The sequence below is a fragment of the Coptis chinensis genome, chromosome 3, assembly GCF_015680905.1.
Source record: "Coptis chinensis isolate HL-2020 chromosome 3, ASM1568090v1, whole genome shotgun sequence".
Lineage (NCBI taxonomy): Eukaryota > Viridiplantae > Streptophyta > Magnoliopsida > Ranunculales > Ranunculaceae > Coptis > Coptis chinensis.
Window position 1 is genome coordinate 114,063,516 of NC_141458.1, and position 22,856 is coordinate 114,086,371.

Below are 22,856 nucleotides of genomic sequence, written 5' to 3' on the forward strand. Positions count from 1 at the left end.
ACTTACATCTTCCCTTCTATCTTTCATGTCTTCTGATTTAAACCTCCGCCTATCTCTACAAAGCACTAATCTTTAGATCCATTACCTCGATCTTCCGCCATTGATGCGCGAGTTCATAATTTACAGAAAAAGAGGAAGACGAGAGATATCAAGGTTTTGGGGTTTCGGGGGTGTGAGCTAGTTGTTATGAGAGGTTTGATCTAGTGGTTTGCAGGAGTGATCTACCTTTTGAGGGTTTTATATATTGTTTTGCAAGGTTTGATCAAGTGCTCTTAGCGTATAAGACTGCATAAGACTATGGAAATTGTTTTCTTTTTTAACCAAACATAGAAAAAATAGATTCACAGATAATGTAAGACCCCAAATTATTTTTATATTATTTCGTAAAAATATTTAGTATTTCGGAATTTGATATTTATTTATTGGTCAATGGGCTATTAAATGTGGGCTTGACTTTTTGAAAAAAAGAGGAAAAATAGTTTGTTTGGTTTGAAAATGATTTAATAGGAAAATTTTTAAGTTTTAAAATAATGTGTAGAGATTTTATTAATAAAGAAACAGGGAGAGAATAATTCCGAAATTTATGGGAGAAAATATGGAAATGTTTTGTGTTTGTTTTAGAAAAAAAAAAAAAAAAAAAAAAAAAAAAAAATGAATACACGAATTATTTTTATTGCTTGGTGATATGGATTTTCATGGCGGATTCGTGCGTCTTCTAGGTAGCTTGGGATTGGTTTTCTCGTGTGATATTTTCTAGATACTTTATTCAAAGAATCTGGTGTGAGTAGTTTAGTTTTTTTTTTTTCCCGGCTATAGTCTATACAGAGATAACAGTTTTATTGTAGTACAATGTTTCTGCTTATTTTTTTCTGCTCTTTCTCGTCGGTGATTATTCTGCTTGCTATTGTTAAAACCGGTTAGATTGTTGGATTGTTGAAAACTCTTAAGTGACTGTTCATGGAGGCGCGAGCCCCAAACACTGTCCTCTCTTTTATACTTTTGAACTATGATACTGTGATATTGTGGTGGTGTGGATTTTTCCTTTTGAACTGTTATTTTGTATTATATGTTGGTTGATTTATGTTTGGTGGTAGTGAGGTGATGGAGTGCTTGAGATTAGGTGTTGTTCGAAGCTTTGAATGGCTGTTAATAGCGGACGAACCAGATCCAATTTGGGGAGAGGGTTATCAATGTAGGAAATCGAATTAGAGCTTTTATTAAAGATGTTGGGTTTTTGGTGAGGAGTGAAACCATGGGTATGAGGGTGGCTGTTGAGTGGAGATTCGTGGTGGCTGTAATTCGCGCTGGTGAGGGTGAGAGGAATCAAGTTTGGTTATGTCTAGGGGTTGGGTTTTCATTGGGGTTCAAAACCGAATTGTTTCGGTTAGGTTGGAGTGCCAGACGAGTGGAGATTTGTGGTGGCTGGTAGTGGAGGAGAGGCTGCTAGAGCTAGTAAGGAAAACGACTGGTTAGGCTTGGGCTTTGGGCGAAAGTCTTTAGCTTTTGTTCTTTGGGCCTTAGATTGTTTTGTTTGGGCCAATTTGGTTTAAAGTTTTTGGGCCAGTTTCAGTTTAATTCTTTGGGCCGAACCAATTAAAGTTTTGGGCCAGTTTAAGTTTCATTTTTTTAGTTGGCTTGGGCCAAAACCAATTAGCTTTCTTTGGGCTAGTTTCAAGTTTGTTTTGGGGCCGGTCCATATAAATTAAAATAGATCCAATGTGGTCTTTAACTATTTAGACTCTTGGATTTTGGTTTTGGGCCTTGATTGTGGACTATTGACTGTTTAATTATGTTACTTTTTATGTTGTAAATTTTATGGACTAATCCTATGGTAGAATGTTGTGGAAGCCTATATAACTGGTTTGTCATTATCTAAAAAGGATTTGACGTTGATATGGTTTATTTTTAACACGTGACGAGATAGAAATCTTAGGAGACATAATATTCCTAAAACGCTATAAAAATGTTATGCGGTACGTTCGGAAATATTGTGACATTATGTGGTATGTGGAAATTGTTGTTATGTTAAATGATATTATATGTTAGGATATCTATTAAATGCAATATCTGTGAGAAATTGATATAAACGCTCCATTATTATATATGTGAGATGCTACTATGAGGTAGTATAGTATTTGTGGATATTTTCCACGGGATTGTGGCTTAGTGCAATAATGAAAGTTGTTATGAGATGTATTGAGATATTTCCAAATATGGTGGCTTAGTGCAATAATTTATTTGGCACGTGATAGAGTGAGATGGTTATGAGATACTAAGGTATGACACCTGAATAAATTACGTAACGAAAATCCTAGAACCTAGCTACCACAACTCATGTGATTTGGCCCTTGTGATGGGCGATGTGATATGATTGGCCCTTGTATAGGGTGTATATATAAGATGTTGATTGACCTATGTGTTGGGCAATCGTAGCCGAATAGTGGCTTGATTATTCCGTTTGTAAAATTAGAACGAGATGCGCAATATTTTATGCCGAATAGTGGCAGTACCCACATAATGACGGTCATGTGAGGGTTACCTGGTATGTGATATCCTGCTTAGGGTAACTACGCACAGAGTGGTGCATTATGTGAGGGGAGGCAAGTGGATGTACATGTTCGGCGTTGGGAAGCGATTGTGGTAGCCAGGGAAACTAGGTAAAACATAGAGGCGACGTGATTCTAGAGACACTTGAAGAAACTCCAAACAATAATTGTGATGACATAACAAAATGTACGTTAAAGCTCTAATAAATTATTTATTGTAATTTATGTTGCCTTCCCAATGGTTCTGCAGAAGGGTGGGTTGAATTGATTATTTATGCAGGTGTGACCTACTCTGTGATTATGCTTACGCCAGTGTAAGTATAGAGTAAGTTTTAGTTTTGTTCTATTATTATTAGATGTAGTTGATCTAGTACGGTTTGAAGTTAAGGCGCCTCAGTGGAGAAACTAAATGCCTTATTATTATTGAATTGGAAGCTAAGGCGCCTCAGTGGAGGAACTAACTGCCTTATGGATTGTGTATATATATGTATAAGCATATTTTGTATTTTAGGGCTACTCATACCAGCATTGTTTATAATGCTGACCTGATTTGCATGTTTGCTTATTGGGTGTGTTCATTAAATGAACATAGTTGATAAGTCTTGACAAAATTAGTGTTGAAGAAAGTTGGTTGCTGCTTGTGGTTTGTGTTAACATCGCATTCAAGATATGTTTTGTTTTCCCTTAACGTGTAATAGATTTTAGTTGAGACAATGTTGTTTTGTATTTTCAGTTGTAATTATAATTAAAGAGTGTTGAAAGGAAATTTGTAACTTATTCATGTTTGTGAGTTTTTGGTAATGAAGAGGACTGTTGTTTATTTAAAAAAATTTATTGGTTTCAAATTATTAGTATTATTAAATAGATGATGGGCTTTTTGGAAGTGGAGAGTGCATCACACCTTGAAAATCGAAGAGTCGGGAACAAATATTGTTTTTCCGATTTTGTCGAAATTCGGGGTGTGACAGATAATATTTTGAGGCAAAGTGAAATCCAGGATCTCAGTTTCTTCTTTAAAAAAAATATGTAAACCAAACACAGCCATAGTGTATTTCCTTCTTTTTTTTTCATGTCCAAAAATCAATATTTCTTCATATCCAGCAATAAGGATGAAGATGGGGAGTTTAATAATTGTCACGCCCTCTCATATAAATCTTTTTTAAAACTGAAAACGCTTCGTCTTCTTGCACTCAATGCAAAAACTTCCCAAACTCTCCCTCTATTGTCCACTCACTCTCTGGCACTTTAAGGTTTAACCTACTGTTTTTGGCTTGCAGTTATGGCGGTGTCGCTTGCAAGCTCAAAGCGAAAAGAGCTCGAACTCCAGGTCCAAGGTTAGAACTGTTTTAGTTGTTTCCTTTTCTTTTGCATAAGAATATGGATTTACTAGATTTCTGTCATAATCAACTGAATTTTGTTAGAAGAAAGGGTTTTGATTGGCAACACAATTAGGTTGATTGAGATAGAACATGGCTTTAACTTTGTTGTAGGATTTCATTTGCTAAAGCGATATCCCAGCCTTGTAGGCATTCCTACCCGTGTTCTCAATAACTTCCAAACCGCTACGTCTAATTCAATTTTTTTTTGTGATCAACTGGTCATGTACTTCTTATTCCCCTATGAATTTACAGATGGAATTGAAAGAAATGGGAAAGCCAGGGTACGATGTACATACAATTTTTGAGAAGTTAATGCTAGCATGGTGGTAAAACTCTTAGTTTGTTCTTTACTTATCAAATTTAAACAACAATTATTATTGGAATAATTTGACACATTTATTTGGAGAAGGGTGTTGTTGCTTATATTGTTGATTTCTTGGAACACATGCTTTCTAAATTTTCAATGAAATTTTGAGTTTTGTAATTTACTTGCAAGGAAACAATCTTGATGACTATAAGAAGCTAGATTACAAGCTTTGGAGAATATCCCTACAGAATATAAAGGTGACTTGAATTATTGGCGTCATTAATCCATTGTTGTACCTCTTCGAATGATTGGCCTTAATAGATCATGTCCATTTGTTGAGTTATTATAAAATTATTTGGTTATCTTAGTATTGTTGATATGTGTTGTGGTGTAAGTAGCTTTTATGCATTCACTCAAATAGTAATTCATGGGGTTAAATTAGGCAATAGCACGCTATTATATGCAATCTCACACCAGAAAATATTCCGTTGTCACTAACTTTTTAGTTACTTCTTTGTTGAGTGATCTGTGTTTGCCCAGAAAGCATGCAAAACATTATTTTTTCTTACTTTTTTTCCATTTTAGTGAGATATGTTGGCTTATGGCAGGACATGAGGGAGCAAAATGATAAGCTAGATTATAAAGACACATATAAAAACACACAAAGGTGCCCTTCAAGCATAGGCTTTATTGGTGTCATGATTAGCAGATGATTCTCGAACCAAACTTACCTTTATCTAAAAGGTCCTCAACTACAAGAATAGTTCTTTTAAGAGTTCTTAAATCAGGTAAGTCATTTAGTTTTGATGAGGTTACAGATAACTCTGTTACCACGAGCAATGGGTTTAGTATCCAAAACTTTATAAGTGCAGTTGGGCCACATATATTTATGATGTTTTATGTTGGCTGGCTATTGCAAGGTGGGTAACAACCAATTCAAATTTGGTTTAAGATTAAATGTGGATGTTGAGCAAGTTGTTCATGTAAACATATATTTGATTTAGGTTTTAAGAGTATAAGTAGTTACATAAATCCTTCTTTATTGTTTTTTAGCACTATAAGTTCATTTAGCTTTCATAGGTTTGCATGGAAGTTGACCAAAAAATATAAGTTAAATGATGTTGCCTCTTTGAAGCAATATCTAGATTCTTTTGCGTTACAGATTCTACCGTTATAGATGGAGTGGTTTAGAAAAACATAATATTTCTTTATGCCGTTTTGACACATTTACATGCAATAGTTCCATTCTTATTCATTAAGAAAAAATACATAAAACTTTAGATTTATCCTTAAATCCTTAATTAATTTTGGAAATTTGTGTATATAAGTAGGTGTTTTCGTTTAAGCTTTTATACATACAAAGCCAGAATAGCGATTCTTTTGCTTTCTCATTTTCATTATATATTCGTTTTCTTTATGTTTTTTGATAAATATTGTTTTTTTGTTACTATCAATTGAATCTCATTGCAGTTTTAATTAATACCAGTACCACTATTTCGTCCACCTCGAATGTCATGTTTACTGGTTTGATTCAGATGAATTTTCTTTAATGTGCTTAACACTTTAGGCTGGTAAGATTTAAATACCAAGGAGAGAGTATCATTGCAACACAAGGCTTCATTACTGTAATAGTCACATGTTGCCATGTTGGTAACAACAAATCTGTATTTGTGTTGTAGCCACTTCAAGTAACACAGTGCTTTAGAAGGCAACTAAGAATAGTTCTTCCCACTAAAAATAACCTGGGTAAGTAGCATAGGTCACCACTTAGGGAGACAAAAACAACTTCCTATCATCTGTAGAAGACGAGAGTTTCAAACTATTACCCATCCGTTAGTGTTCGCTGCCTTCCATCCAATGCCATAGCACGACCTTGCTTGATAGCCTCATACGATTTTTATATGTAATATTTTTTGTTTTTGGGGTTTTTATCATTTCACAAACAAAACCATAATATGGATTCTTTTCTATTCTGATTATCGTTGGATATTTTGTTTCGTGTGTATTCCATAATAACTATTGTTTCTCTCATCGAGATGATTGGTTGAGTAAGGTTTGATATATTTTTTTTAGTTTTTAAATATTGTATCTGAAGAATCCTAAATTTCTCCGAAAATGTAATGTGGTTCTTCAGATAGTGTGTTTTTTAATTATTTTTATTCAGAATGTGCTTTTGTTAACTTATGTATTTTTGTGGAATCTGGAGTACAAGATTGTTAAAATTTCACATAACGTTTAGTATGTAGAAAGAGGAAGCTGGTTGGATTCTAATAGATTCTGATTTAAAATAATAATAATAAATAGATATAAAAAAAAAAAAAAAAAAAAAAGAAAGAATAAGAATAAGAAAGGAATTCAAGGAGATAACTTGTCTATGTGATCTCATGTTGGCATCTGATGAGTTAGGTTTACTATAGGGTTTACTAAGGATTTATGTTGAAGATGGTTTCCCCTTCCTCATCCCACACTCCCCATTTTGCTTATTAGGGAAAACACCTTTGCAATCTACAAAGTGCATTAGGTTACTAATAATGACAACCTCCTTAGTTTTGTTTCTATTTTCTTGCTTGCTTAATCAATTTTTGAATTTGTTGTTACTTGAAACTTAAAACTAATGTATGAATTTACGTTGATATTCACGTCATGATTGTTCTCATAATCTTAATCTTCTTGCCATCAGATATAACTTTTCCTAGAATTGTTTTTGATGCAACCAACAATAAAGGCTGAAATGCTATTGAAAGTGAGCTTTTCTATGATCCAGATCATATATTCATTGATAATTAAGTTTCTAACTTGAAGGAGCTATTATATGTTGCCATACTTGAGATTGCTTTCCAATCTTATGTTGATCAGAAGGCATCAAGACTTGGTTGTGGCAATATAAATACCAATGTCACCCATGAAGAAGATGACCCTGTTGAGGTTGCAGTTAATTATGATTCTTAAGGGAATAAATGAAGTTGGTGAGTGCATTCGCAGATCAACAAAGGAGGAAATATATTTCTTTGAAGGAACAGGTATTTGCCCATTGCTGCCTTTGCCAAGAGGATCAAGACATAAACTTATGTGTATGTATTTAATAGAAATGGTCTATGTTTGTTTCTAAAGAGACCATAAAACTCATGTTTGCAGTTAACATTTAATTTACAACTTTTATGTTTGGTATGTGGTCGAAAATTCGCTATATACTATTCTTTAGGGTTCTAATAAGGTGTAAACTCTTACGTTAGTATGCATGTGAAGAACCTGCAGTATGGTATTCAAGTAGTGGAATTGATCTATATCTCTTGCCTTTTTAGGACTTGCTTGGAGGAATAAGAGAGGAGCATATTCGTTGTGATAAGTTAAACATTTTGGTGTTCTGCAAATGATTTAGAAGCCAAGATTTTTGCTCTATTTCATATTGAATTGTAGAAGGGAAGGCATAGATGCTTCATACTACATTGAGTACACTGTGGGGAGTCAGTTAGCCTCTATTAGGTTATTATAATTGATAGTTTTAGATGGGGATGTTGTTCATACTTGTAAAGGTGTGGATTTTGTACCTACGACCTGATGTTAAGTTTGATAGGGAATGGATGCACTCTTTCTTGGGATAAGAGTTGTCTACGTATCAAGTTTCTTGGGTAAACTTCAATCAATCCTTACATAGTTCATCTCTCTCTACTTATATATGTTTGAGCTGACTTTCCTTATTTGCTCTAGCCGTTGTCAAGTGTAGATCCATATTTTATGCTATCTTGATGATTCGTCATTACTTCTAATATTACAAAGTAAATGTCTCCTTGATTGGTGCGTTGACTGAGCTTCAAAATCGCGGTAGATCATTTGCTTCCATATATGTCTGTGTTTGATATTTGGGGCGACCTGAGTTTGGGTCGTTGTTACGTCCTTGTGGCGTGGTACGACCTTGTGATGTACGAGCTATGAAGATACTGACGGTGTGTGGACACTTGTCTTTATAGTGATATGTTTGAGAACGAAGGGTATTTACACAACCCCCTTTATTTTATTTATTTTTTGGACATCTGTGGTGTGAAAAGAAAAAATAAAACAAAGCTTTCAACACGTGTCACACAGCTGGTTTTGTTTGAACGGTTTAGGAAAATGTGCGGGAACTGTTGAATCTGATCTATGAGCCCAAATCGTGGCGGTTTGTGGGCGAGGTTATGATTACGTTTTGTGGGGAAGGCAAAATGTTTTGTCTGTTTTCAAGATTTGTGCAGCTGAAAGGTTTGTTTTCTGGCAGTCTTTCATTTCCTCATTCTATCAACGCAAAGGAAGCAAAAGCATAGAGAAAGAAAGAAAAAAAATAAACAAACAAAAACTTTTCGACCTTTCGTCTTCAGGTGCGTCTCTTTTGATCTCAAAAATTTGATCTTTTTGTTACCTTTTTACTTTTGTCATGTCGATTTCTAGTGACAGTTTGAGTGGGAAAGTGGAGTTGGATCAGTGGAGAGAGAGAACTGTGAGTGATGAAGATGGTGGTATTAGGGCTCGTAGTGGAGGTGGGGCGTCATCATGTTCCTCATTGGAGACGATGGCTGAGGAGGCGCTACCTAGGTCGGTAGATAGTATTGCTGCTTTGAGGGAGAAGTTTGGTTGGGTTGACTCCGATCTGACTGTATACGACCTAGGTGGAGAGAGAAATGTGTTTGGCTTGGATTACGTTCCTCGGGATGGGGGTGTTGTGATTTGTTATGGTCAATTGAAGGCTGGGATGAGGTTACCGTTCTCCCATCTTACTATGGAGGTTTTGAACTTTTGTGGAAAGGCTAGCGCTCCTTATCAGTTCGTGGGGAATAGTTGGAGGGTTTTTCATGTGTTGGATTTGTTGAATGAGAAGGGTTATAACATCTGTTTATCATATGTGCTTGAGCATTATTCTGTGAAGAGGTCGTCTGCTATGAATTTTAGCTTGCAGGTGGTGAAGGAGAAGTCTGTTGTGATTGTGGGTGTGAGTAAGGAGGATTGGGGCGTAGGCCTTTACTAGTTGTGGGTAATTACAGTCCTTCTGACTGGGAGTTGGAGAATCGTACTATAAAGTGGGATGGTAGGTTGTTTATTATAAGTCGTAGTGTATGTATGGTAGTTGATATTTTGAACGTTCTGACAACTTTATTTTGTTTTTGCAGAGGTTGCTATTCGTGGGCGTACGAGTACCGGGGTTATAGAAGAGTTTGCTTGTTTGAGTTGGGAGGAGAAATGATCTGTCTTGGGAGAGTTTGCACATTACTTCAAGAAGCGCGGAGGTGAGAAGATAAATCGGAAGAAAGTTGAGCATTAGAAAAGGACCCGAAAGTTAGTCTTTGACATCTCTGACTCTAGCTTGGATACTGAGATGGAAAGAGAGGATTAAAGGATGGTGCCTGTTTCTAGAGTGAGAACAGTTGGAGGAGGCTCTGGTAGCCGTCTTGTGTCTAGACCACCTGAGGGGGGTGAAAGTGATAGGGGGGTCATGGAGGTGGGAGTGCTAGGGGAGGTGGTGATGCTCACGCTCCCTTTCATAGGCCTTAGTTGAAGAGGCGGACTGAGGTCGGTGAGCCTGAAAGGGCTAAGAGGACCCGAACTGAGTTTGAGGAACGACCTGTTGTAGTGGAAGGTCGTTCTTCATCAGGTCGGGGTCCTTTGAAAAGGATGAACATGAAGGAGCTAGCGGTTGATGTGGGGGTGGCTGATGCTAGGGGCAAGAAGAATGCTAGTGACACTGAGCGAAATGCCTAAAAATGCAAAGGGTCTGGGAGTACTCTCCAAGGTGATAAGGCTAGTAAGTCTGACGTTCTGGATAGAATGGTCATCTAATACGACCCCGTGAGTGGGTTGATGCAGCTGGTGAAGAATAGGGACTGCAGTTTCAAGTCTTCACTGGTTGCAAATGGGCTGCTGGAGAGTATTACGTTAGATGGAGATAGGCATCAGCTGGAGACTGGGAAGGATCTGGAGGCGAACCTAAAAGACATGGATCACTCGATTTGTTTTGTAAGTGTCCTTCCGATTTGAGTTTTTGTTTTGTGCTTTGCGTTATTGCTTTTTGACTTATTTTGTTATTTTGTCAGGTTTTGGCGATGTATAGGAAGTTGAGAGAGATGGTAACTATCTCCAACCTGTACAAGAAAGAGCTGGAGGTTGCCAAGGAGTCTTATGACAAGTTCACCGGCTATTCAAGGATGGATGAACGGAAGTGGTGGGGTGAGGGGCTCGGTCGGGGATTTGGCTGGGAAGGTGGCCTTATTGCAGCCGTCTCTTGATGCTTCAAGGGTGGAGGTAGCGCATTGGGTTGCTGAGAGCAAACAATCGCAGGCCATTGCTGAGCGAGCTTAAAATGAATATAACGACCTGGCCGATCTGGTAGAGAGTGATGATGTCTACGTTCTGGTGGATGATTACATGGAGCTAGAATGTAAATACAAAACCTTCAAAAGATCTATTGAAAGTGGGGCTGTAATAGTAACTGTAGAAAGTACTATTGTAGATGCTAATAAACAATCTGATCTACCAACCGACCTGGGTGCTACTCTAGCTGCTCAGCCCACTGAAGTGTTGAATACAAGTGGTGATCTGGCTAGTGGCTCTGTTGAGGGCTGCCAACTAGACCCTTTGAATGTGGAGAATCTGCCTCGTGTCAACTGATTGTGTTCTTCTTGTAATTTGATTGATGATGGATGAAGTTTTTGAACTATTTTTGTTGCTGATATTGATGACTTTATTTTGATGGGGATGCTGAGGTCGTTTTCCCAAGATAACTTGTGGGCTTCTAGTATCTAACCGAAAGTGTATTAAGTAAAAATATTTAAATTACTTACTTGTTTTGAAATGAGATTGTCTGTGAATTTTGTATGAATGTGATTGCTTCCCTTGCTTTTTGTTTTGTTATTTGACGACCTGTGCTGCATAGTAGTAGACTCGATGACCTATCATACTTTGTTAGATCGTCCAATGATTGTAGGTCGTAGGTGCTTGTCTACGACCTGGTAGATGCGCGTAGTTGGCACCTAGGTTTCTTCGTATCCTTAAGCGTGTGTATTGATTGAGTGGTTCCTTTTGGGGGAACTTCTTATTTGACTGACAATTAGCCTTTAAGTGGTAATTATAGTTGAGTCAAACTTAACCCTTTCAAAGGCCTTAAGTTGACTTGTGGTCCTTTTGGGGGTACCTTGGATTGTATTTGATTGATAATTAGCCTTTGCGTGGCAACTACAGTTGAATCATTCTTAACCCTGGCGTTGGTGTTAAGTTGATTTGATGTCTTTTTGGGGGACCGTGGATTAAATTTGATTGATAATTAACTATTGCGTGGTAATTATAGTTGAGTCGTGCTTAACCCTGGCGTTGGTGCTAGGTCAGTTACTTTGATATCCCAGATTGGGTAGCGAGTGCAAGATGTGTGGTATTCATGTAATGCAAGGATAACATTTATACGCGAAAAGCTGGTGAAATTTTATTCATATTGATTGATACATCTTGAGACAAATTATTGGTAAAAATGCTTGAGTAGAGTTATATTCCAAGGTTGGGGAAGTACATCACCGAGCTGAGTTTTTATCCAGTAAGCTCCATTTCCAAAGACTTTGGGAACTATGTATGGGCCTTCCCAAGTTGGGTTAAGCTTGGCTGGTGCTAAGGTCCTTTTGAGGACTAGGTCGACAGCTTGGAAAGATCTTTGAACGACCTTCTTGTTGTAATATCGTTGGATGGTTTGGTGATATCGAGCTAGGGATATTGTAGTAGTTTCCTTTCACTCCTCTAGGAGGTCGACTTTTTTGGCTAATATGTTATCATTTTCTCCTAATTCGACGATGTCAGAACGTGTGGTTATGATTGTAAGTTCTAATGGTATGGCTATACGTTCGAAGCAAAGTGTGAAAAAGACTTCGTTAGTCTTGGCTTGAAACATTTGTTACGTATGCCCATAAGTTGTTTTCGAGTTGTTCTGGTCATTGGCTTTTCTTGCTCTCCAAGTTCTTTTGGAGATTCTCTTTGATGGATTTGTTTGTGGCATCTGTTTGGCAATTGCTTTGTGCATAGGTGTAGAAAATGCTTGAGTGATGCGCTATTTTTGTAGTAATGTCTTGACTTGTGTGCTAGCAAATTGGGTTCCGTTATCCATGGTGAGGGTGTGGGGTAGACCAAATCTTGTTATGATATTGGTCCATATGAAGTTGATGACGTGGACTTTCTTGACTTGAACAAGTGGGATTGCCTCAACCCATTTGGTGAAGTGGTGAAGTGATTTGTGGCTGCAATGACGTATTTGAGTCCTATTTTCTTTTGTGGGATAAATGGTCTAATGATGTCTAGCCCCCACATATGAAAAGGTCACTGGCTGGCTATGTTGATCAATTCCGTGCTGGACTTAGGTGGTTGTGTGGCCAAATGTACGTTTGACATTGGTGGCATTTGAGAAGATATTTCTTTGCCTCGATGTGCATGTCTGGCCAATAATACCCTTGGGTGATTGCTTTATGAGCCAGAGATTTTGCTCCTGCATGGTTGCCACATTCGCCTTTGTAAATTTCGTCGAAGATGAGTTAGCCTTCACGTGGACTTATGCACCTTAGGTGGGGTCCTCCTGCGGATTTACGAAACAATCACCAGTTGATCACGGTGTATCTGGGAGCTCGAAATTGTGTAGCACGAGCATTCCTTGCCTCTACTGGGAGCTCGCCATGTAAGATAAATTTCAGAAATGGACCTATCCAAGATTGAGTGATGAAAGTCCGTGAGGCTATTGACACTTTCATGTTGGTAGGCAGGCCTCTCTAGGATGTCAATGTAAACTGTGTTGGGACATACCTCTTAGGTCTTTGAGGCTATGAAAGTCAGGCTGTCTGCATGTCTGTTATCCTCTCGGGGAATATGTTCCAAGGAGAATGTTGTGAACGAGCTGATGATATCATTGACGACCTAAACGTACTTGGTTAAGTTTGCTCCATTTGTCACATACTCTTTGGTGATCTGTTTGACGATTAGTTGTGAGTTGTTGTAAGCTTTGAGCTTTCGGACTTGTAATTGTTATGTCATGCAGAGTCCTGTGATTAATGCTTCATATTCCACTTCATTGTTGAATGTTGTGAAATCGATCTTGATTGACTTATGTAGTTGTGTTCCTTGTGGTGAAGTTAACACAGACCCCAGTCCACTACCGATGTTGTTGCAAGCTCCATCTACGTAGATGTGCCATGTGTCTGGGGTGGTTGGTTGATGGAGTGAAGTAATGGGATCGGATTCCCAGTTGATATCTTCGACGGGGAAGTCAGCAAGGAAGCCAGCAACGACCTAACCTTTGCAAGACATTTTGGGGAACAAATTCGATATAATGTTCTCCGAGTTCTTCAACCCATTTAGCCATGCAGGCTATTTTGTTGGTGGATCGCAAGACCTGCTTAATGGGTACATCTGTTAAAACCTTTATGTCGTAAGCCTGGAAGTATGGTCAAAACTTGCGAGGAGAGTGTGACAAAGATAACATTGTTTTCTCTATTGGAGAGTAATGCTTTTCTGAATCTGTCAATGTCTTGCTGGTGAAACAGACTGGTTTTTTTATTCCCTCGCTTTCGCGAAAGGGGACCGAGCTGATAGCAAAGTCGGTAGTCACAAGGTAAATCCCCAGTGTTTCTCCTTCATTTGGTTTGGACAGGATGAGCGGAGTTGATAGGTAAGCATTCAAGTCATTGAAAGCTTTAGGCAATGCTTGTTGACGTTAGTGAAATCGATGCAGAGTCGTACTTGGCCATTTTTCTTAGGAACAGCTACAATGTTAGTTAACCAAGTCGAGTATTCGACCTCTCTGATGAATCCAATCTTTTTGAGCTTTTTTATCTCTTCATTGATGCCTTTTTGAAATTTGAATGCTAGTTTCCGAGGTCGTTGTTTGATAGGCTTTATAGTTGGATCTACATTTAATTTATGGCAAGCGATCTAAGGGTCGATTCTTGACATATCGATATACGACCAAGCAAAATCATATTTATTGAGAGATAGAAAATTGACAAGTTGCTCTTTGAGCTTGGGGTCTAAATCAGCCCCTACATAGACAAATTTTGGGTCATCATTTGTGCCCAAATTGACTTTCTCTCCAGGTTCGACTTGTGCTTGTTTTTCCTTGAGCTTGTCTGTTGCTGATGCTGGAAGGCTAGAAGCTTGAGGTTCTTGTAGGTTTGGGATGTTGTTTGTCTAGACAACCTGAGTTTTGGCCTTGGTTGTTGTGCTTACTTGATTGCATCGATGAGCTTCTAGTTGGTTGCTTTTGAGCTCCATGATGCCTCAGAGTCCGGGAAACCACAAGACTTGGTGTAAGGTTGATAGAACTGCTTGGATTTTATGAATCCACCTGCGTCCTAAGATGGCAGTGTAAGATGACTTGACATCAATCACACTGAAGCGTGTTGAGGTCTTAACCCTGTCCTTTTTTTCTCCAATGGAGACTGGTAGGATGACGTCTCCAATGGCATCTGTGCAGTCTCCATTGAACCCATAAAGTGGCGCATTTGACTCTATCATCACTGAGTCTGGCAGGTGCATATCCTTGTAGGGTTGGTAGAAAATGATGTCGCAAGAGCTGGTTGGATCGATTAGGACCCGCTTGACTGTCCATCCGTTGATCTTGACGTGCACTACCAGAGCATCATTATGGGGTAAGCACACCTTGTCAAGATCTTCCTCGGTGAATGCTATTGCGGTCGTAGACTGAGCACTGGCAGGAGTGATCACTTCAGCTTTGTGGGATAGGTGGTAGATTTCTTGTTGTGCTCCTACGCGCCTGCGCTTTTCATGACCGGAGGTCTCATTGTTGGAGATGTCTGTAGTCATGTGGATTACTTTTTCCTCATCGTGATCGGAGGAGTGCTATCTTCTGTTGTGCCTCGACTGACCTGGAGATTTAGATCATCGGGCTGTTCTGCTTTTGCTCCTTCTGTTGCGGCTGACATTTAGTTTATGCCTGAGGTCGCTTTATGGCAGGAACTCTTTCAGTTTTCCCTCTTTGACTAAGTCTTGGAAGTAATGCTTAATGCTCCAACATTCATCGGTGTCATAGTGGTGGAGTTTGTAGAAGTGGCAGTATGGGCGTCCTGATATTGCGATCACCTTGTTGATGTTTGGTTTGAAGTAAGGTGTTGTATATATTTTCTTCAAGACATAGCTTGGCGTCCTGGAGAAGTTGGAGAATTCTCTTTTGGTGTACGATGGCTTGTGGGAGTTGGTGCCCTTGTTGTTGCATGAGTACTGGTTGCTTTCTTTGGGTCCCCGTTTGTCGCTGACTGCAAGGACTTTTTTGCCTTTGCGCTGGGCCATCCATTCTTCGTACTTCATGTACTTGTTGGCTCTGTGGTACAGGTCATCTAGGCATTCTGGCTTGTTGCGCATAAGAGACCCTGCTAGGTCAGAGTTGTCTAGGAGGGCATTGATGAATGTAGAGGTTGCAAAGCTAGCTCCATTGATAGGAGTTCCTTTTTGAAACTTCCTAGGAAAGCGCAAATAGTCTCCTCGTGTGCTTGCTTCAGCTGGAACAAGGAGTCTAGGTCGGCTTGTTTCTTCCTGTTGTAGATGAACTCTGCTGCGAACGTCTCGGCCTGCTGTCAAAGTTGTGGATTGAATCAGGAATTAGCGTGTAGAACCAGTCCAATGCTCCGTCCTTCAATTTGGCTGGAAAGAGTTTGCATTTGAGGTTGTCAAAGTCTGGAGCACTGTAGAGAGCCAGGATTTGGCTGAAATGAGCTATGTGCTGGCCTGGACACGAGTTACCGTCATACAACGGGAACTTAATTTGGCTGGATAAAGTCAGTGGGAGACTGCTTGTCCCTGACTTCTGTGGTGAATGGTGATGCCTTGTATGACTAGAGCATCTTCTGAACGATCTTGGCTGCGCTGGCTTTTTCGCCTAATTTCTCCAATCATTGGGTGAGGTCGTCGAGGCGCTGATTAGTGGTTGTAGAGGGTTGTGACCGCATTGTTGTCAATGGTGTCTGGAGTCACGTTGTTGGTGGTAGAAGTGGTTTGCTCGCACATAGCTTGGTTCTCTTGCTGGAGCGTGGTAAATGATTCGTGGAGAAACTTGTTCTACTAGAGCTTGTAGTTGTGCTTCCTTGGTGGTTTTCTAACCAGTTTCGTGGGCTTGAGAAAGTAGTATGGGTGTTTTTCACAAGAAAACGAACCCGCAGACGGCGCCAATGTAGAGGTGTGGATTTTGTACCTACGACCTGATGTTGAGTTTGATAGGGAATGGCTGCACTCTTTCTTGGGATAAAAGTTGCCTACGTATCAAGTTTCTTGGGTAAACTGCAATCAAGTCTTACGTAATTCATCTCTCTCTACTTATAGATGTTTGAGCTGAATTTCCTTATTTGTTCCAAGCCGTTGTCAAGTGTAGATCCATATTTTGTGCTATCTTAATGATTCGTCATTACTTTTGATGTTACAAAGTAAATGTCTCCTTGGTTGGTGCGTTGACTGAGCCTCAGGATCGCGGTAGATCATTTCCTTTCATATATGGTTGTGTTTGATATTTGGGATGATCTGAGTTTGGGTCGTTGTTACGTCCTAGTGGCGTGGTACGACCTGGTGATGTACAAGCTGTGAAGATATGACCTAGTGTGTAGACATGTGTGTTGTAGTGATATATTTGAGAACGAATGGTACTTACAATACCATATCGGTAATGTGATGCTCCAATTGGTTTGTAATTGATTAGTCCAAAATGAAAAAATAAAAATAAAAATAAATAAATAGATATTTGATTGGATTGGCTATGCAATGATTGTAGATCATACAAGTTCAAATGCAAAATTGATCAAAATCCATGATTACTGCTTAGAGCATTCCAAATGCAGGTGGATATGGTGGGAATGTGAAAATATTCACCTCCAAATGGTTCAAAACATTTGCCTAATGCAAAGGTGAATATGAAGGTGACTATTTTCCCAAGTCAAAACAAGGGTGAAATCTTCAACCGAGATAGTGGCTGAGTTGTGAACTTCGGACGGGATGTTGGATTTTGTCTCGTATGTTTTTTTTTTTTTTAAAAATCAGTTTTTTTTTTCAGACGGGATGTTCGATTCCGTCTCGCGTGTTTTGACTTTTTTTCGGTTTTTTTTAATTTCAGACGGGATGTTTCATTCCGCCTTGGTGCGTTTTTTCAATTTTTACGTTCAGACGGAATCCAACATTCCGTCCGAGATTATTTTTCACTTTTACATTGGGGAACCTCACCTTGCTTTTCACCAAAACGGTAGAAAAGAGGGGAAATACTGCCTACGTAGAGGTGAATAATAGTGGCTTGCATTGGGAATGCTCTTACAACTTTAGATATGTATGTGTCACACGTAATAAGACCAAGAAAATGAAATAGATGAATGTCGTGCCGTAATTTATCCCATTTTCCAAAAATAATGTGAAACATACAAATCAAAAACACCCACGGGTAATACCTAGTAAGTTAATAAAGGATAAATACAAAATGTGACCATTTCCTGAATAATTCTCTGTCTCTCCAACAATAGTCTTATACTCTTCTTAGTTACACTCAAACAGAGCTACATACCAAAGTCCATAAACAAAAAGGTGCTACAAAGATGCATCAATCAAACCAAGCTTTCTCGAAAAAAAAAAAAAAAAAAAAAAAAAAAAAAAACTAAATTATGCTCTAATTCAGACCAACAAATCAAAATAGACGCTAATTCAAACGCCTGCCTAAACATTTGCAATAAAAACCCCAAGCCAGTTTGATTGCAAGCTTGGCTAGTGCAAACTGCAAAGTTAACTTAATTATATCACACGTTATTATAAGCCATCTTGCTTCTATATTTCTGCTGCTACAATGAATCAAAATACAAGCAATTAAATTTTGCCATTTAATTTAACGAGCAATTAAATATAATTATTATACGGTAAAAAAAAAAAAATGAAAAGTCTAGAGATCGAAAGAGAGAGAGTACGAAGGTCTTTTCTTCTCGCCTGCCTTTATAAATCCAAAATTTTCCACACTCTTCCGACTCCCTAATCTCTCCTCCCATTTTTTCTTTTACTTTCTTCCAATTTTGAAACAACAACGCACACAAAGGATAACAGGTAGGTTACACTATTTCATTTTAATCCCTCTCTTATTCTTCAAAGTTATGATTTTTCTGCTTCAAACTTTTGATTTTCTTTTTGTGTAATTATTGATTGGAGTGCAAAATCGAGAACGCGAAAAAATGCCAATGATGTATTCACAAGTTTACAGTTTCTGCTTTGAATTACAAGCTGATTGAATTTGGAGACAGGATTTTTGCTTTATGGACCTCCTGGTTGTGGTAAAATACTTCTTGCCAAGCTTGGAGTTCATCTTCTAGGCATATGATTTCTGTGTTTCTATGGAACAGAAATGCCATGTTAAGAACAAGGATAGAAGGAAGTTTCTAGACGATATCTATGTGAGTGAGAAGGGAACTATTGCTACTGAAGAATGAGAAAGCAAGGAAGGTGCTATTTCCCTTACTGTACTGTGCACCTTTTTCAAATTGTTTAGTGGTAGAAGAAAAAGGGGTCTTCTATTTAGTGGGTTTTAATCAATCAGTCATTGTATTTGTGATCTCTTATTGGAATTGATCTTTTGTGTACTGGTTGTTTTTTATGAAACTGTTTTCTGTGGCATTTGCTATGGAAATACATTTCTGAAGTCTTCGGTGTTACTGCTTAAATCAAAGGGGTAACTATTCTTAAATTTTGCCTATTTCAGGTGTTAGTTCAAGCAACTTAAGAGGCTATGGACTTCTGTTGAAATTACAATAGTTTTCTTATTTAAATCTAGAAGTAATTTGCTTATAGGACGCAACAATCATAAGGTATCCATCACATTTGATTCCCAATAAACAGTCAAATTGATTATTACAATTTGTTTAAATGAACGCATTGTAATAATCATTGATCGTATCATAAGGTATGCCCCTCCACAACTTATTATTTAGTAAGCTATTAGTAGAATACTTTGCAAGCTATTGAGTGAATAAATACTCAATTACTAGGTTATCGCAGGGCTTAATCATGGATTGATATAGTGGTGTTTAATTGAAGATCCTTGTTAGTCTAACTTTTTTATGTGGTTTTTCTTTGGAATTTCCTTGTTTTTGGTACTCATAGCCAAACATGCCTTATGAATATGGTTTTGTTTATGAATTTAGTGTTTTCTTATTATTACAACTATGTAGTCGATACAAGCTCTGAAGAAGACATCCCAAGAACACCCAACTGCCTGTTTACAAAAAATAGCACTTATGGATGTGCTATCTTATCTTGACTTCTTCTCTTCAGGTAATTGTAAGATTATAGTACATAGCTTAGTTAATTAATTGTATTATGTGGTAAGGCCAATTCGCCTCTCTTTTGTTTATTATTTATTAATACCTCATTGTTTTCATTGTCGTATTTCAACAAGTAGCATTATCTACTGCTGCAAATATGTGTTAGAAACTCGCTTCAAATGCAGCTGATTTTGTTATGGAATTTGCTCCTCTACTTGCAAACCTTCTTCATTATCATGACTCAAAGGCAAGGTTGCCTATATGTAAGCTTCAAAGTTCAAGTCATCAATTTTTATTCTCTGTCTTATGTTATATGTGTAACATTTTGCAGGTGCTGGAGCATGCTTCTGTCTGTTTGACTCGAATAACTGAGGCACTTGCATCATCACTTGAGACATTAGATGAACTCTGCAATCATGGTCTAGTTGAGCAAGCTACCTCTTTGGCATACATCACTAATTCAAGGGTGGTTAGGCATCTCTCAGCATGCCTACATACACTGTATATGCAAATTCAAAATTTTGTATTAATTACTCAATTAATAGACCTCGTGCAGTTGCTGAAATAGTTAGAGGCATAATTTCATATATTTTTTCCAGGTTCCGTGAGTCACGGACAACCATTTAAAGAATAACATACTTATCTTGGGTTCATGACAATATTGGTTGATTTTTCATTTTGCTTCTTTTAAAATGCACATACTCTTCTGTGAAATTTGTCATTGTAGACGAAATCTGTATTCAATTACTTTGTATAAATATCTTTAATGGACGGATCACAAGTTCTCCTTGAAGTGACATGAGCACTTTCAAGGATATATGTATATACCCTACTGGCGGTTAAGAAGAGAAGTGGTGGTGAAGGGTATATTATCATTGGTTCCATGCACTCCTTGATTTGTTACTCAAGTTACAAGTTATTATAGGTGTCAATGTTTGACATATATAGCACACCAGTTTTGCATGCCTAGCCCAGTGAGAAGGATAGTATTTTGCAAACCATCAAGAGTAGCAAGGTATATATTTCACGTGTCGTTTGGTAAATTTTCTTTAATTGTTCTTCTCTTTCGATCATGTTTTTTATTCATGCATTTTTTGTCTCGCAGCCACACAGGCGCAATGCATGCCCATTGTACCTAAGCATGTTTGCATGTGCACAATGACTTATTGGTTGAACCATTTCCAAATCTTTGGAAAGATATCGTTGACGCTCATTCAATGGTTAAGCTCCTTTCTGTCACTTACATTTATCGTCACTTAATTAAATTATATTTGTAGCTGCTTAGGCTTTATAATATTTCATGCAAATCACTATGTCAAGCCTATAATGCGATGATGCCCCTCTTTTTACCCTTCTATTTATTAAAAAATCAATATCGATGATGTTGTTATCATAGATCCTACAAAAATGTATCCAAAATGTGCTACTTAGACTTGTAAAAAGTTTTTGACTTCTTATTTGTTACTGATCTTTCTTTCCATATTTCATATACTTATTTGATCTTAGATCTTTGATCATGATAACAAATGAATTGTCTTTTTCTAATTTCTACAATGCCAAGTTTAAAATTAACAATCAACAGTATTCAGATTCTTACTTTTGCGAGGTTCGTATTTTTATGTCCTTTTTTTCTATGGTAATAACCAATAACCAATATACAGGATGTGTGGATTCTATTCAGATCCTTTTTTTTTTTAGGTTACAATAATGATCTTAGTCAATAAAACTAAAGTAGTTAGTATCAAGTAATTCCCACCTTCTAAAGGTCTTCCTTCAACTAAATCAACTGTCATAGTTGGTGCACTAGCTCCATACATAGCTGCTCCATCTACTACCATGTTATTGTTGTCGTTTAGCTTTGACTTCTTCCATCTATTACAATCACTCGCTTATGACACTAATTTCTCTGTTTATATTTTCTTTCAGTAAGCCTAATGGACCATTCCTCACCAACTTTAGGAATGGTGTCAACGCTCCATTGGTACTACTGTAGCTTATAATGCAGAATTGCTTACAGGATAAATAGATGTATTATGGGAATGTTCGAAATGAATGAAGAACTAATTTTAAAATTACACTATTGAATCTTCTAGCCTCACTATTGGTCCATGTTAAAGTGTGGAGAACTTGACTAAAGGGGTTGATCTGCATAGGTTTGGTGAACGAAAGATGGTTTTGAACACATCAGTTGCTGAAACTTCTAATTCTAATTTCGGACACAAATGGATGGTGAGATGGAGCTCGATGTTCGTTCTTTTTCTCTTTTCTTCTAAGTGCATATGAAGATACATATTATTGTCTTCTACGTTGAAATACTTTCGATTTTGCTATCTAATTAATTGATCTGTGACTTTTAATTATTTTTGCCAAGATGTTTAGACTTCAGAGAAACATGCATAGACGAAATATCACTGTTATATTTTGTTTTATTGATTGTTTTCTAATATAGCTAATCCCGATTTCTCACTCAATTTTCTCCTTAAAGTTTAACAATTTTATTCATCAAGTGCATATTTTAGCACATCTGGCAAGTGAAGACGTGCCCTTTTGCTAGTAACAATAATTAAAAATTAAGAAATTGTCCTTCCATATGATTGATTTTTTGCCTTTCCATATAATTTAAAGAGTAAATCTAGGGTGCGCAGGAGAGAGAAAGTGAGGGTGAATCTGGGCCACTCATACACAGAAGTTGAAGGTGCATTGCTCTAATTTAAATTGAGCATAGTTTCTAGACTTCTAGTAAATAATAATATCAGAGTCGGAAAGTTTAAATTCCAAATTTTAGTTGAAATATATTAGAATTCTGGTTTTTGGAATTGACGGAATTCTGAAATCTTGAACTATGGAACTGAGTAACTGAGTAAGTGAGTAAGTGAGGGTTACCAAAAGAAAACCCGAGTAACTGAGGGCACAGTCCTCGGTCCTCACAAATGAAACAGGGGTGGGCGGCGACCGTAACTAGACCAATTAATTACAGCTGGAGCATATGTTTTTTTACTGTGGTTTTAGAAAATAAAGGGTCATGTATTGGGCGCCACTAAAATTAGATCGGGAAGCCTCCAGCCCAAGCCCAAACAAAAGCCCAATACACCCCAAATTGTGAAACCTGGAAAACCTACCCTATCCGGTCATCTCCCTCGTGCAAACCATTTGAAACCCTAACGAAAAAACCCCAAATTCGAATTTCAATTCGAGTGCAAACCTTCGAGTGCACAATTGAATTACCACAAATCTCCAACAATTCGAGTTTCTCACGTTAAAAAACCCCAAATTGAAAGTTGAAAGTTGCCATTGAAAACTAGATTCGAGTTTTTCACCGTTCGAGTTTCTCAATTCGAGTTTCTCA

The 22,856-nt window shown here is 37.8% G+C and overlaps 2 long non-coding RNA genes across 9 annotated transcripts; both read left to right on the plus strand.

Annotated features, from left to right (window-relative positions):
• The first annotated feature begins 3,568 nt into the window (after positions 1 to 3,568).
• LOC147513196 (uncharacterized) lies at positions 3,569 to 10,386 on the plus strand. 5 transcript variants are annotated; one of them, XR_015215281.1, is made up of 6 exons: positions 3,569 to 3,880; positions 4,178 to 4,489; positions 4,841 to 5,020; positions 6,913 to 7,252; positions 9,371 to 10,214; positions 10,292 to 10,386. It is a non-coding gene; the product is annotated as an uncharacterized LOC147513196 (long non-coding RNA). The 5 variants fall into 5 exon arrangements; XR_015215282.1 differs by lacking the exons at positions 9,371 to 10,214; positions 10,292 to 10,386 and adding an exon at positions 7,535 to 7,999; XR_015215279.1 differs by lacking the exons at positions 9,371 to 10,214; positions 10,292 to 10,386 and having other exon boundaries at positions 4,178 to 4,251; positions 4,422 to 4,489; positions 6,913 to 7,443.
• Positions 10,387 to 17,933: 7,547 nt separating this feature from the next.
• LOC147513197 (uncharacterized) lies at positions 17,934 to 21,895 on the plus strand. Of its 4 annotated transcripts, none has more exons than XR_015215285.1 (6): positions 17,938 to 19,054; positions 19,418 to 19,520; positions 19,648 to 19,757; positions 19,842 to 20,525; positions 20,616 to 20,730; positions 21,437 to 21,751. It is a non-coding gene; the product is annotated as an uncharacterized LOC147513197 (long non-coding RNA). The 4 variants fall into 4 exon arrangements; XR_015215284.1 differs by having other exon boundaries at positions 17,944 to 18,299; positions 18,402 to 19,520; positions 21,437 to 21,730; XR_015215286.1 differs by having other exon boundaries at positions 17,934 to 19,520; positions 19,648 to 19,773; positions 21,437 to 21,895.
• The last annotated feature ends 961 nt before the right edge of the window (positions 21,896 to 22,856 follow it).